This window comes from Scylla paramamosain, chromosome 22 (genome assembly GCF_035594125.1).
Source record: "Scylla paramamosain isolate STU-SP2022 chromosome 22, ASM3559412v1, whole genome shotgun sequence".
NCBI classification, from domain to species: domain Eukaryota; kingdom Metazoa; phylum Arthropoda; class Malacostraca; order Decapoda; family Portunidae; genus Scylla; species Scylla paramamosain.
Genome location: NC_087172.1, coordinates 5,652,369 through 5,669,022, shown reverse-complemented (window position 1 = coordinate 5,669,022; position 16,654 = coordinate 5,652,369).

Here is a 16,654-nt window from a genome sequence, read left to right as displayed (position 1 = left end):
TGTGTGTGTGTGTGTGTTGCAGGTAAAGAAGAAAATAAATAAAACTAAAAGAAGATATTGTAAGATGGAATAATAAAGGAAGAGATGAAGGAAGGAAGGAAAACAGGAAGGAAGCAAGGAAGCAAGGAAGGAAAGAAGGACGAAGTTGACAATTTCATGAAAAAAACTAAATGTCCAAGAAATCTTTAAGAGAGAGAGAGAGAGAGAGAGAGAGAGAGAGAGAGAGAGAGAGAGAGAGAGAGAGAGAGAGAGAGAGAGAGAGAGAGAGAGAGAGAGAGAGCACAATTTCTTACTGCATTCTGTTCTCTCTCTCTCTCTCTCTCTCTCTCTCTCTCTCTCTCTCTCTCTCTCTCTCTCTCTCTCTCTCTCTCTCTCTCTCCAAAACAAGGTTAAGGAAGAAGGGACACAAAAGAAAAAGAAGTAAAAAAGAAGTAAGAAAGGATAAGAAGGGTGAACGAGATACACCAAAGAAAGAAAAGTGAGGATATTGAAGAAGGAAAAGAATTAGATAAACAACAAAGGAATACAAGAAATTGGGGCAGGAAAGAAGAGGAAACAAAGAAAAGAAAGAGGAAAGGAGAGAAGAAATAAACAATTCAAGAGAAGAAAGAAAAGAAAGGAAAAAAGAAAGGGAGAAAGGAAGAAATAAATGAAAAATAATGAAACAAAAAAAAATCAGTATTTGTACGAAGAAAAATAACAAAAACAAAAAATGCACGAAATGAATTAATGAAAGATGGAAAAGAGACAAAAAAAAAAGGAGGAGGAGGAGGAGAGGAGGAGGAAAACAATGGAGGAAGCAGGAGGGGAAGGAAGGAATGAAGGAAGGAAGCAGCAAACACACACCTAAGCCTCGGGAAGGAGATAACATCCAGTAAATGGGTGGAGACAGCGGTGGGGTTAATTAATTATGCATACTGAGGTGTGTTTGCCGCGATGAGAGATATACAAGATGCCACGTTGCCCAGGTGAAGAGGAGGAGGAGGAGGAGGAGGAAAAGAAGGAGGAGGAGGAGGGAAGATTTAATAAGCTAGATAAATTAGGAATGGACACGAAAAATTCATCACGTAAAATGAGTTAGGTTTACGTTAACCGAAAGACACGTCAGCGGCGCGTGTCTGCCTGAAAAGCTTGAGTGTTACGAATGTGAAAGCAAAATTAAAACTCCTTAGTGGAAGGGCGAGAAAAAAAAACAACTAAAAGCAAAAGTATATAAATATGCATCTACATATTAAAGTGAATAAATGAATAAATACATCAAGTTTTTTGTAAAGTAATAATAAAAATTTATATATCAGTGCTTTAAAGATATATTTTTCTACCAACATCTTGAGATTAAACAATGAATTCTAAAGTGATACAGAATTTTCATCACAGGTTTACTACACAAGAAAAAAAAATATCCTTAGAATATAATAACAAATCCGAATACGAATATGAAAGAAAATGGAGAAAATATTGAAAACGAAGCAGATGAAAAGAACACTTACTTCAAACGGAAAGGAAAAAAACTTTCAAAAATAAAACAAAAATAAAAACATTACATAAACCCAAAAGTGAAAATAAAAAAAACAACTTGAAATAAAAATCAAGTCACATAGATACAAGCAAGAGAGAGAGAGAGAGAGAGAGAGAGAGAGAGAGAGAGAGAGAGAGAGAGAGAGAGAGAGAGAGAGAGAGAGAGAGAGAGAGCGTAAAGGCATCTTCATTTCGCTAAGGTGCCATTGACTGTATCCGTGGCCATTGTCATCTGTTTGAGGAGGAGGAGGAGGAAGAGAGAGAGAGGAGGAGGAGGAGGAGGAGGAGGAGGAGGAGGAGGAGGAGGAGGAGGAGGAGGAGGAGGAGACCGAGGGGGAGGAGGAAGAGAAGGAGGAGGAGGAGGAGGAGGAGGAGGAGGAGGAGGAGGAGGAGGAGGAGGAGGAGGAGGAGGAGGAGGTTATGGTGATGGTGGTAGTAGAGGAGGTAAAGGAGAAAGAAGAATGAGCTTCCCCACACACATTCATTCTCTCTCTCTCTCTCTCTCTCTCTCTCTCTCTCTCTCTCTCTCTCTCTCTCTCTCTCTCTCTCAAATCCGCTTCTTTGTTGCGGTCCAGGAGTAAAAGAGCAACGCTAATGAGAGAGAGAGAGAGAGAGAGAGAGAGAGAGAGAGAGAGAGAGAGAGAGAGAGAGAGAGAGAGAGAGAGAGGCAGGAAGCAGCCAAGAGGAGGAGGAGGGGCAGGAGGAAAGACGCATAACTCAGCAATAACAACAGCAGAAAGTGCACACACACACACACACACACACACAGAGAGAGAGAGAGAGAGAGAGAGAGAGAGAGAGAGAGAGAGAGAGAGAGAGAGAGAGAGAGAGAGAGAGAGAGAGAGAGAGAGAGAGAGAGAGAGAGAATCAACACACACACACACACAACTAACATCTCAATTTACCACTAACTACCCAAAGTTGACTCCCTCTCTCTTCCCCTCCCTTTCACATTCCTCCTCCTCCTCCTCCTCCTCCTCCTCCTCCTCCTCCTACTACTACTACTACTACTACTGCTGCTACAACTACTACTCCTACATTGCCGCCGCCGCCTCCTCCTCCTCCTCCACCTCCTCCTCCTCCTGCGCCTCCATTGCCGGGACCCAAGTAAATATTGGAGCAGTCGTAGTTCACTGATTATTCTGACAGTGACTGGAGAGGAACGAGGTGTGAATCGATGGTGGGAACACAAGGAAACACCAAGGAAGAACAAGCAGCAGCATACGTGTTGGCCCCTTGGTTGACTTCGATAAGGTACACGTATGTAGAAATGAGATGGTGAACCAAATTGATGGATAACTGGATAAGTATGTAGAGAGAGAGAGAGAGAGAGAGAGAGAGAGAGAGAGAGAGAGAGAGAGAGAGAGAGAGAGAGAGAGAGAGAGAGAGAGAGAGAGAGAGAGAGAGAGAGAGAGAGAGAGAGAGAGAGAGAGAGAGAGAGAGAGAGAGAGAGAGAGGGAGGGAGGGAGGGAGAGGGAAATAATTGGATAAAAGAGCTGTAAGAGAGAGAGATTAGGAGGCAATGGAGAAGAATGGATGAGGAAGTAATAGGAAGGAAAGAATATGAATAATAAGAGAAAAAAATAAAGAAGGAAGAAGATGGATGCAAGAAATGGATAAAGAGGAGAAAGAGAAGAAGGAGGAAGAGGAGAAGGTGGAGGAGCTTTGAAGGGGAAGGGTGAGGAAGGGAGAGATAAGGAGGGTGGCTGGGAGGGAGAGAGAGAGAGAGAGAGAGAGAGAGAGAGAGAGAGAGAGAGAGAGAGAGAGAGAGAGAGAGAGAGAGAGAGAGAGAGAGAGAGAGAGAGAGAGAGAGAGAGAGAGAGAGAGAGAGAGAGAGAGAGAGAGAGAGAGAGAGAGGTACATCAGAGCAAGGAGATCGAAGGGCGTCACCTGAGAGACTTGCACTCATCAATACACGAAATCAAGTCAAAATATTACGAAATAAAGATAAAACTAACCAAAAATACAAGAAAACACTAATTTGTTGCCACTTTTGTTACCTGTAATTTGTCAAGGTGATGTCACGGGCTTCTTTCCTTTTATTCTTTTCTCTCTCTTACCTCTCCTTCTCTCCTTCCTTCCCTCTCTGACACTCGCCCTCCTTCCTCCCACCCTCCCTCCCTCGCTCGCACCTTGACGCGTCCTGTAATTAAAATATTTGACAACTCCCTTACCTGTTACCTGCCAGGTGTGTCACGCCTCCTACCTTACCCTCTTACCTCTCTCTCTCTCTCTCTCTCTCTCTCTCTCTCTCTCTCTCTCTCTCTCTCTCTCTCTCTCTCTCTCTCTCTCTCGTACCTACCTTTGTTATTCCTCATCTTATTATTCCTCGTTCTTCTTCCTACATCTTTTTCATTCTTTCCTTCACATCCTTTGTTTGCCTTTCATCCATCTTCCTGTTTCCGCATTTTCTTATCCCTCTCCCTCGTTTCTTATCCCTTCCCATTAATCTCTCCGAAAGGTGTGTGTGTGTGTGTGTGTGTGTGTGTGTGTGTGTAAGGTTCTTCATGATGTATTGCAGTTTTATTTCTAGATCCATAAGCTACTTGGGTCTTGTTTCGGGGGATGAAAGGCGTATACCAGAATGATTAGTTGTTTGGTATGAGTAGAAGGGAAGGTGCAATAAACGTAAAAGTGCAATACAGGTGAAGTTTGGATATCAATGTATAGTTTGACTTGTAAATGTAATAGTTAATTAGATGATTTGCAGGTAATATATTTTCTCTCTCTCTCTCTCTCTCTCTCTCTCTCTCTCTCTCTCTCTCTCTCTCTCTCTCTCTCTCTCTCTCTCTCTCTCTCTCTCTCTCTCTCTCTCTCTCTCTCTCTCTCTCTCTCTCTCTCTCTCTCTCTCTCTCTCATAAGCACATTTTGCAGCCAAGGTAAGCAGTGTGGTGTCTGTCACTTCATCACCTTCCACCTCTCTCACTCACTCACTCACCTCTCACTCTCCTTCCTCCTCCAGCCTTCTCAATTCCCCCCACTCCTCCTTCCTTCACCCTAATGCACGCTTCTGCCTCCCTCACCCTCCACCCTACGACCCTGCTCTCTCAACGCCCTCCCTCCTCACACCCACTCTCCCTCCCTACTTCCTCCATTGCCATAACAAGCAGTCTCCTTTTACTCGACTCCCGCCACTCACGCCACCACCACACCACGACCACACCACCACCACCACCACCACCATTAGACCATATTCTGAAACACTTCTGCGCCGCAACCTGACTACATTCAAAAGGCTCTAGTTGAAGTAACACGAGTATTTAAGGGTGTTTTTTTTATGGTTCTAGTGATAGGTTAACAAGATTTCTACATTATTAATAGGAGAAATAGTCTTGGGAATTCCGGTAATCATCTCTGTGGCCTTTGAAAATTGTATTAACGAGAGAACTTAGCGTTTCAGAATGCAGGCTTATTACTTTCATCACCACCACGCCACCACCACCACTACCGCCTTTATTCTCACCATCACACCGTAACTGAAATCTCATCATAGTCATGTTATTTCATCACCATCGCCACCATGTTGGTTCTTCTATCACTATTACCATGCCTTAACTATCATACTCATCACCGCGCCTCGAGTCTCATCACTACCATCACCAATATCACAATCCCAATCACTATCATGTCATCATCATTTCTAGCATCACCACATCACCACCACCATCACCAACACTACTAAATCACGTAATTTCCTCTTCTTTCACCATCATCACCGCCACCACCATTACCACACCAGTGTCACCTCTATCTCCACTACTATCATCACCATAACCACGACCATCACTACCACCACCACTACCACCACCACCACCAGTACCACCACCACCAATAGCAACAATAACAAGCGTGAATCAATTAATCTATTTCTTCTCGGCTTTAAAATCGTGTGGGTGAGCTATTGATGTTTTTATTTACACGCAGCAACACTGGTGAGGGCAGGTGTGATGCCAGGTGCGCCAGACCAACACAACACCCTGAAAGGCCTGCGTGTGTGTACGAGTACCTTCGTCTCACTATTTACCTGTGAAAAGTATAGTAATTTTTGTCTCATAACTACCTGTGAAAATGTAGTTATGTGTGAAATGTATGTGAGACTTAGACGTGTGGAAAAAAAAAGAAGAATGAAATTTATATGTGTGTGAGAAATATAGTGTAAAATAAAACACTTGAAAGAATATATTAGGAGTGAGAGGAATATTGATCTCAGTATACTAAGAAACCTAGTCTTTAAAATATACATGTCTGAAATAAACAAAGGTGCAAAATATGATGACAAAAACACACGTAGGAAAATATATTGGGAGTAAGTAGACTATTAACCTCAATACACTGAGAACTCTAGAACACTCAACCAGCTTCCGTTTTCTTCCTTCGTATGGCATGAACTGTCTTCAAAAATGTGTGTGAAATAAACAAATGTGCAGAATACTGTGAATAAAAACATGAGTCAGTAGAATATTAATTTCAGCACACTAAGAACACAGGAACTCTCTACCAGGTTCCCTCGTATGCCATGAACTGTTTCAAAGGAGGAGCATCAGGACACATAAGAGAGTAGATTAACCTTTTAGTCTACTATTATTAACCTTTTGAAAGTGACATATTGAGCGAGCTTTTTTTTCTCTCTCTCTCTCTCTCTTTCTTTCTCTTTTCTCTTGTATCCATGGCCAGATCGCTTGACTGGTAAGAAAATAATAAAGGAGCACAAAGAATAAACAAACAGCAAACAAGCACAGTAGACTGTTTTTTTTTTCACTATTACGAGTGCTTGTGGTAAGTACAGGGGATAATACAAGTGATTTTGTATATAAGAGGCTTTTACGTTGTTAGATTTTACGTTGTTAGATTTTCTCACGGTATTCCAAGGTAAGAACGAAAACAACTTCATGTCGATACAGATGTTCAAGAAATTAGTTCTATATAACGACTTTACTTGTAGATTTCCACACACTTTTCTCATATATACAGCTTAAATATACACACTTTTATGCTATCTTGGTAATGTTCAAGAGATACAGTGTACTTTTATATTATCGTTCACATACATGGGAGTTGCATTTTCTTGGCAACGTTAACCCTTTCAGCGCCAGAGACCCTTTCCAAGCTTCACAAAATCATCTATTACTGATTACGAAAGGAATAAATGGAGATGTAATGCCAGTTGATAAGTAGCTAGAGGTGATTTTTAATGCCTTCAATACACAAAATCATTTTAATACACTTTTACAGTGATATCCGGAGTGAAATTGAGCTAATGTCGTGGTACTCAGTAATTCTAAACAGCCGTGCAGGAATAAAAGAAAGCACGACCTGTTTGTTTGTGAGGACGCGAGGTGACGTCAGGACACTCACCTTTGTTGTGTGGGGCCATTCAGTGACTGGCTTTTTAACTTCAACGTGTGGACGATAACGGTAATAGAAATAATGATGAGATGATGATGATGATGATGATGATGATGATGATGATGATAATAATAATGATAGTAGTAAAGTTGCAGCAGCAGCAGCAGCAGCAGTAGTAGTAGTAGTAGTAGTAGTAGTAGTAGTAGTAGTAGTAGTAGTAGTAGTAGTTGTTGTTGTTGTTGTTGTTGTTGTTGTTGTTGTTGTTGTTGTTGTTGTTGTTGTTGTTGTTGTTGTTGTTGTTGTTGTTGTTGTTGTTGTTGTTGTTGTTGTTGTTGTTGTTGTTGTTGTTGTTGTTGTTGATGATGATGATGTTGATGCTGATGTTGTAGTAGTAATAGTAATAATAATAATATCAATAATAATAATAATAATAATAACAACAACAACAACAATAATAATAACAACAGCCAAGAAGAAAAGTAAGGAGGAGGAGGAGGAGGAGGAGGAGGAGGAGGAGGAGGAGGAGGAGGAGGAGGAGGAGGAGCAGGAGGAGGAGGAGGAGAACAAAAACAACAGCAACAAACAACAACAGCAACAACAACAACAACAACAACAACAACAACAACACGACAAACAAAAAAAAGAATAACGAAAAGAAGTCAGCGAGAAAGGAGGAGGAAGAGGCAGAGGCAGCAGTGGCAGGGGCGGGGAGAGCACCACCACCACCACCACCAGCACCGTGTGGCTTGGTGCGCCGTGCCGCCTCTCGCCAGCCGTCACAGCTAAGCCGGGTGGTGCAAGAGGCGTGACACAACATTACGGCCACCACCACTCCTCTCCCTCGCCCAGACGCTGAGTGCCTGTCCCCGAGGCTTGCAGCACGCCACCCGAGGCACGGGGCGCGGGTGAAGGACAGGACTAAGCCGATGCAATGATCCTTGTCTACCCGCACGATTCCCCGCCATGTTTTCAGCCCAGTTCGGTGACTTAACGCAGCCAGAACCGAGTGAACAGCAGAGCGAGGCACGGGGTTCATAAAAGTAAACTGGTTATCGTATAGTCGTTGGAACAGACTCAGTAATAAGGTTGTGGTTGTCTGAGAATCAATAGGGAGTTTTCTATTTCAGTAAAGCAGGAGAGCGAGGCACGAACTTCATAAAGGTAAACTGGTTCTCAAATAGTGATAGGAACAGACTCAGTAATCAGGTTGTTAGTGCAGAGTCAATGGGGAGCTTTGAAAGTTCAGACAAATTTATGGATAGGAATGGCTTGTGGAAACAGGCAGCCATACAGGGACCGCCACGTGTAGGCCTCAATGGCTTCCTGCTACTTTCCTGATTTTCTTGTATTCCTTTGTTCTAAGCACTGGACAGATAAATCAAGGGCACAAGTCAGTCAAATTCAAATCGAATCATCTTTTCTAGCCACTCTTAATTTCCCTGATCTGATAAGAATCAAATAGTTACCAGGTTTTGCTAAGATACTATCAGGCGATGACAGCATAAAACTGATAAGGAAAAAACACAATGGAAGTACATGTTACAACTCATGACCACGACTGTGCCTCTCCTTCGTTAGAAATGCAGGTGTCAGTCAGCCACACGCTGCAAGTAATACATGACACAGAAGAAGAAAAACAGGAGTCACAATGGAGTCGGCCACACGCTGCAAGTATTACATGACACAGGAGAAATAAAACAGGCGTCACAATGGAGAAGTGATAAAGAGGGCACACCGGAGGGCCTCACAGGAGAAGGAAGTTTCAAGACACCTCGAAAACTAGACTGGCTTTTCACTGATATTATGTCTTTTTTTTTTCTTTTTTTTTTAATACGGCATTATGAGTGTTTGTTTTGAGTTACTTTTTTTACCCTTAACCAGTGTACGCAACGGAAAAAAGTAACAAAAACTTTAAGTAAAAAAAAAAACACGAAGGAACAACACGATTACACACACACACACACAAACACACACACACACACACACACACTTATGCAGAACAAAAACAATTCTAAAACCAGAAACACCAAAGTAACAAAACACATTAAAGAAACAATACCACCTAACCACCACCACCACCAACACACACACACACACACACACACACACGATCCGGGACACGAACCAAGCAACAAGTCCCAGGGAAGAACAAGGCTTTCCGCGCCAGGGTACAAGAGGAAGACCAGTCTGATGAGTGGCTGGGATGTGGAGACGAGGAGTGTCAGATTTGCATTAGAGAAGAGGTGAGGTACGTACGTGCGTCTGGGAGAGAGGAAAGGGATGAGTCTCTCTCTCTCTCTCTCTCTCTCTCTCTCTCTCTCTCTCTCTCTCTCTCTCTCTCTCTGGTGTGTACAATGACAATTTGAATGAAAGAGAATGCATAATACATATTGTGGTTTTTGTAGTAGCAGTAGTAGTAGCAGTAGAAGGAAAACGTCGTGAGAGAGAGAGAGAGAGAGAGAGAGAGAGAGAGAGAGAGAGAGAGAGAGAGAGAGAGAGAGAGAGAGAGAGAGAGAGAGAGAGAGAGAATGAACCCTAAAAGAGGTGTGTCCGTGTTTATGACTGTTTTGTGAGGGTGAGGTGCACACTAGTTAGTCATGCAGTGTGCAGGGCGTACACACACACACACACACACACACACACACACACACACACACACACACACACACACACACACACACACACACACACACACACACACACACACACACACACCTCAAGAGTTATTTATCTGCAAGAGAGAGAGAGAGAGAGAGAGAGAGAGAGAGAGAGAGAGAGAGAGAGAGAGAGAGAGAGAGAGAGAGAGAGAGAGAGAGAGAGAGAGAGAGAGAGAGAGAGAGAGAGAGAGAGAGAGAGAGAGAGAGAGAATGAAAAAAAGTTAGCTTACAAATGAAAGCCAAGAGAGAGAGAGAGAGAGAGAGAGAGAGAGAGAGAGAGAGAGAGAGAGAGAGAGAGAGAGAGAGAGAGAGAGAGAGAGAGAGAGAGAGAATGAAAAAAAAGTTAGCTTACAAATGAAAGCCAAACATTTTATTTCAGGCATCAAAAGTGACAATGCAAAGAAGGAAAAAGAAAAGGAATAAAGAAAGGGAAGAAGGAAAAAATTATATATACGGAGGGGAGAAGAGAAACGAAAAGAGACTGAGGTTAGAGAAATTAATACAAAAAAGAAGAAACAGAAGAGAAAGAACAGGATGTGAAAAATTATGAGAAAATAACAGGTTAAAGAAAGAAAAAACATAGCTAAACAATAATGAAAAGATACTGAGAGAGAGAGAGAGAGAGAGAGAGAGAGAGAGAGAGAGAGAGAGAGAGAGAGAGAGAGAGAGAGAGAGAGAGAGAGAGAGAGAGAGAGAGCAATTACTTACCATTACCAGGTTCTCATATACAGAAAACTTAGAGAAAAATAATTCTCTCTCTCTCTCTCTCTCTCTCTCTCTCTCTCTCTCTCTCTCTCTCTCTCTCTCTCTCTCTCTCTCTCTGTTTCTCAATTTCAGCAAAGTTCTCTAAAGTTGTATTTCTCTAAACCTGTGTATTTTTCCTCACATTCTTAGTAGTAGTAGTAGTAGTAGTAGTAGTAGTAGTAGTAGTAGTAGTAGTAGTAGTAGTAGTAGTAGTAGTAGTAGTATTAGTAGTAGTAGTAGTAGTAGTAGTAGTAGTAGTAGTATGTGTAGTAGTAATAGTAGTAGTAGTAATAGTAGTAGTGGCGGAAAATGGAGAGAGAGAGAGAGAGAGAGAGAGAGAGAGAGAGAGAGAGAGAGAGAGAGAGAGAGAGAGAGAGAGAGAGAGAGAGAGAGAGAGAGAGAGAGAGAGAGAGAGAGAGAGAGAGAGTTAACTTCAGACGGAAAAGTTTTGTGATGGGGTAAGATAACAATTTATTCTGTAAGGAGGAAGAGGAGGAGGAAGAGGAAGAGGAAGAAGAGGAGGAAGAGGAGAGGAAAGAGGAGGAAGGGGAGGAGAAGGAGTAGGAAGATAAAGACGAAGGAGAAAAGAGGAAAGAGAACAAACAACAATAAAAAGGGAGAAGATTGAAATATGATAAAAAAAAATAAAAATGCAGACACGGAGGAAGACCATGAGGAGGAGGAGGAGGAGGAGGAGGAGGAGGAGGAGGAGGAGGAGGAGGACACGATAGAAAAAATAAAGAACAATAAAAGTGAAAACAAGACGATAGGAAAATAATGATAAAAATAATGAAGCTGATAACTATACAAAGAATACCGAGAAACAGAAAGAAAGACAAAAGAAGAACAAACACCAACAGAAAGTGCATAGAGAATTCTTGAGGAGGAGGAGGAGGAGGAGGAGGAGGAGGAGGAGGAGGAGGAGGAGGAGGAGGAGGAGGAGGAGGAGGAGGAGAAATGAGAATAATAACAGGAGAGGATAAAACGATAATGATGATAGGAATTCTAATGATGCAGTGGAAGAATTATAATGGTGAAAGAGGAAGAATAACAGGAAAAGAAGAAGAAGAAGAGGAAGAAGAAGAAGAAGAAGAAGAAGAAGAAGAAGAAAAAGAAGAGTAATAACAACAAAAAAAAACAAGGACAACGACAAGGACGAAGAGAAATAAGGATAACAACAAGAGAGACGAAACAGAATAATGAAAATAATTACGAAAGCGAATATGATAATTTGAAGAAGACGAAGAACAGAACAAATGAGACGAAGAAAATAAGAATAACACTCGAAAATAAGAAAACACAAATCAAAAACAATGAAGACAACGATTTGAAGAACAAGACCAAGAGGAGAAAGAGGACAGAGAGAGAGAGAGAGAGAGAGAGAGAGAGAGAGAGAGAGAGAGAGAGAGAGAGAGAGAGAGAGAGAGAGAGAGAGAGAGAGACACCAACGGGAGGAGAATGAAGAGAAAGAGGCAGAGGCGGCGGCAGACGAGGCAGACGAGGAGGACACGACCTTGAGACGCCGAGAAAGAGGGAGGGTGCCGCGGTGCCGTGTCGCCTCCAGGTAAGGGCGCCATGACGTGTCTACCTGCCTCTAAAAATACCCCGGTGTCGTACCTTTACTTAATTAAGGGCTGGGAGAGAGAGAGAGAGAGAGAGAGAGAGAGAGAGAGAGAGAGAGAGAGAGAGAGAGAGAGAGAGAGAGAGAGAGAGAGAGAGAGAATTATCCTATTGTCAATGTATGCTTCAGTGGAGACAAGAAGGAGAAGGAGGAGGAGGAGGAGGAGGAGGAGGAGAAGGAGGAGGAGGAGGAGGAGGAGGAGGAGGAGGAGGAGGAGGAGGAGGAGGACAACAATGGCATACGTCATACACCATCTCCTCAAATGATGTGGCAACGATGTCTTGAGTGTCTAAAGTGTTAGAGAAGCAACACAGCATCTCCTCCTCCTCCTCCTCCTCCTCCTCCTCCTCCTCCTCCTCCTCCTCCTCCGCCTCCTCCTCTCTTCACGTCCATCACCAATGCTCTCACTTGTTGCTATCTTCCTAGTTTAGTTTTAGTATCATAAATCTTATTCGTCTTTTTCTTCTCCTCCTTCCTCCTCCTCCTCTTCCTCCTCTTCTTGTATTGCTAAATGCAGCTCAATAAGTCCAAAATCCCTCCCCGCCTGACGCAATAATACGTGTGTGTGTGTGTGTGTGTGTGTGTGTGTGTGTGTGTGTGTGTGTGTGTGTGTGTGTGTGTGTGTGTGTGTGTGTGTGTGTGTGTGTGTGTGTGTGTGTGTGTGTATCACTGTAATGCTTAATTTTGTTAATGCCCACCTCCCCACAATGCCTTACATGTGGTTAGTCTTCGTGCAACACACACACACACACACACACACACACACACACACACACACACACACACACACACACACACACACACACACACACACACACACACAAGATGTTAAGTATAATGAACAATGAACGCGAACTTCCTCCTGCTATAGAATCCTCCTCCTCCTCCCCTACCACCACCACCACTACCACCTCCTTCCTCCTCCTACTTAAGGCCAGAATTCCCTCGAGTTTCATAATCTACTTAAAACAAAAAAACTACTCCCCAAACTTCACCAACACTTAAAGCACTTATAAGAAAACTGTATAAGAAAATGATATCACTGTGCAAGTTACTTTATATTATCAATCACTTTTTTCTCACTTTTTCTACATCCATCACTTTTATTCTTTCGTCTTCTTTCCCTTTGTTGTCTTTCACGAGTGTTGTCATTCGCATTGTTTACCTTGGTACCTGCAGGTGATCAAGTACACAAAGGACAGGTACGCCGCAGGTAAACGCAACAGGTAAATCGATAAGTAAAGAAAGATCGTGTTCATGACCTGCAAAAGATAAAAAAAAAAAAAAAGTTGCTGTCATGTTGGAAATTATGTATTGAAACCGTTGCCATGTGAGGACTCGTGCACTCACACACACATACACACACATATACACACGCACGCACACACACACACACACACACGGGAGAACACACGGGCACCTTTAAGCATTACAAACCCCCTTCTTTCTTCCCCCCTACATAGTCCCCCCATCATCACCACCACCACCACTACTACTGACTGCTTCCACTGCTGTCACTATCACCACCACGACCACTACCTCCACTACCACCACCACCACCACCACGGCCTCCACTATTATTTCCTACACCACGGCCTTCACTGTCTCCCTTGAGTATTAAACAATGGTAGTTGTCTTCACTATTTCTGTAATCACCACCACTATTCACGAGTACATTCATCACCACTGTTGTTTTCGTTTTCATTATCAAAGCTCGTCACCATTTCATCACATACGGGAGTAGTGAAATGTGCATCACCACCGTCATCACTGTCTATTTCTACAGTCATCACTACTATAACATTCACCTTCATCACTACTTCATATGAGAGGAAGTCAGCAACATCATCATCATCGCAGCCAGTCACCACACCGCCATCACCACCACGGAGGAGTCTTGTTCTGTTTACACATGTTTTCTCACACGTAATTGAATGATACATAAAAATACTCAAAGAATCAAACGCACGACAGAAAACAGAGACACGTTAATCACAAAAGCAACAAAAGCAAAAGAAAGACGTACCAGTGAATACAAAAACTAACGAATGATACACAAAACAATAAAAACACAATGAAATAATAAGAGGAATGATGTACAGCAACTATTATCACTTCCTTTGCGTATTAAAAAAGATATATCATGCAGTTCTTTTCAATGTAAGAGATTCTGGCAAAGAGCAACGAGGCAAAAAAAAAAAAAAGACGAACAGAAAGTCAACTCCAAAATAGCGTAAAACTGTCTTTCAATCACCTCTAGATCAATTAATTAATAGCTGCGTGTATAAATATAAATAGTTATTATACAAAAAGATACCCACATCAGAAAATAGTAGGTCTCTTAGTGTCAGTGGTAGTATTATGTGAAGAGGAATGAAGGAAGGGAAAAAGAGAGAAAAGGGAGGGAAGAAGGGAGAGAAGGAAGGAAGGACTGCGGGAATGAGGGAGACACGTGCGGCATTAGAGGAGTTACGAGTTGGATGGTGATGTTAATGGTGATGTGATTATAAAGATGATGAGAATGATTACCTTCACTACCACTGACACCATTCACCACCATTACTAAGTCTTCAAACGTCCATATATCGTCACCTGTTCTCATGTAGCTCCATCAACACCATTCATCACCATTACTAGTCTCCAAACGTCTATCTGCTCTCATATTTTTAGATAAAGTACCAGGAATACCATTAACCATCATTACCATTATCAAACAGTCATCAAACGAACAGCAAAACACCACCTTAGCCTCTCTCTCTCTCTCTCTCTCTCTCTCTCTCTCTCTCTCTCTCTCTCTCTCTCTCTCTCTCTCTCTCTCTGTTCTATTTTCTTTTTTTCATAGATACAACAATCAAGGGAGCGTTTTTAATCCATTATTTTGCCTTTGATCAATCTCCATGATACATAAAAAAAATACTACTTTGCCGCAACTTCATACATCACCACCACATGACATCATCACTATCTGCGCCAGCACCTTTATCAACCTCCCTCACGCATCACCACCACTACCACCCATATGGTAGGAATCAATGCCCATGCAACTGGTGTGATGGTGGTGGTGGTGGTGGTGGGTATAATAACACTAATGATAATGTGAGAGCATTTTAATCATCATAGTAATTAAGATACTCAATTATTTAACTACTTAATGATTTAACTATTTAACGATCAAACAGTCAATTAAGTCATAGTCATTTCCTTGTTTGGTACCTTAACAAGTCACCCACTTAACGATTGTTGATAATTACTGGAGTACCACGTCTCTCTCTCTCTCTCTCTCTCTCTCTCTCTCTCTCTCTCTCTCTCTCTCTCTCTCTCTCTCTCGACATCACGAATACTGACAGCGTAATTAAGATTTAACAGCCTGAAAGGAAAGAAAATCATAATCACTTCCACCATAATAACCACCACTCGCTCCACCTCCACCACCACCACCACATGCCACCTGCCTCACCACCACCACATCACCTGCCTCATCACCATCACCGCTTCATTCACCACTACCGCCATCATATTTATAGCAACAATAGTAGTAGTAGTAGTAATAGTAGTAGTAGTAGTAGTAGTAGTAGTAGTAGTAGTAGTAAAATAACGATACCATTAGAGCACCATCATTATAACTACTACTACTGCTACTTACTGCTGTTACTCTACCGCACACCACCACCACCACCACCACCTCCCAGAAGCACGCAGTCACTCGTTAGGATCACCAGTCAGTCGGGTTCTGTCAGTCTCACCAGGAATAACTATCTCTAAGACCAGGCTGTGGCCGCAGGAAACATAACTGTGTGTGTGTGTGTGTGTGTGTGTGTGTGTGTGTGTGTGTGTGAACTGCGTGTGTGTGTGTGTGAACTGTGTGTGAATTGTGTGTGTGTGTGAACTGCGTGTGTGTGTGTGTGTGTGAACTGTGTGTGCGTGTGTGTGTGATGTGTGTGTGTGATCTGTGTGTGTGTGTGTGTGTATTTGGAGGAGTGTTAAGAAAGAAAGGATGAAGAAAAACTGATACCAGGATATAAATATTGAATCTCATAAGTAGTGCGTTTTTTTTTTTCTTTATTTGCCTCCTTACTTTAAGAATGTACCTGTGTGTGTGTGTGTGTGTGTGTGTGTGTGTGTGTGTGTGTGTGTGTGTGTGTGTGTGTGTGTGTGTGTGTGTGTCCTAATTAAAGGGCGCCTCACGCTCGTCTGGTGGCTGGGCCCAAGCAGGGGTGTCAGCACAGCACAAAGGGTTACATGACAAAGACACGTGGCAATTAATCTTTATGAGGAACCGTGAACTGCTGCCTGCCTTCACATTCCTCTGTGCTGCTTTCCTCCTCCTCCTCCTCCTCCTTGTAAGGGATACACTCTTCCCTCCCGGATCTTGGGCCCCTTGGCACTGCTCCCCACCCCCTCCTCGTGCCACCCACTACCTGTTGAGCACTACTCACCTGTCTGCTGGCAGCGGTAGTGGGCACGGCTCCTCAGGTGGGGTCCTGACGCGGGCTGGGTCGCGGGGGTCCTGGGAGGGCGAGACGTAGGTCTTAGTGGCACTGGGGGCACTCTGAGGCACCCAACTATCCCGGCTCACACTGAGGCCGCTAGCACTCACTGCACAAGAGGTAACAGAGGGTGAACACTCCCTCGCGTACACTGGCACTCCACACTCACTCCGTGGCAAGGCGTGGGACACTACTCGCTGCTGTGGCCGGCCTGACGCACTCCGCCACCAGCACTGGCCTCACACTGCAGGGCGGCGCCGCGCCACCACCACTCCGCCGGA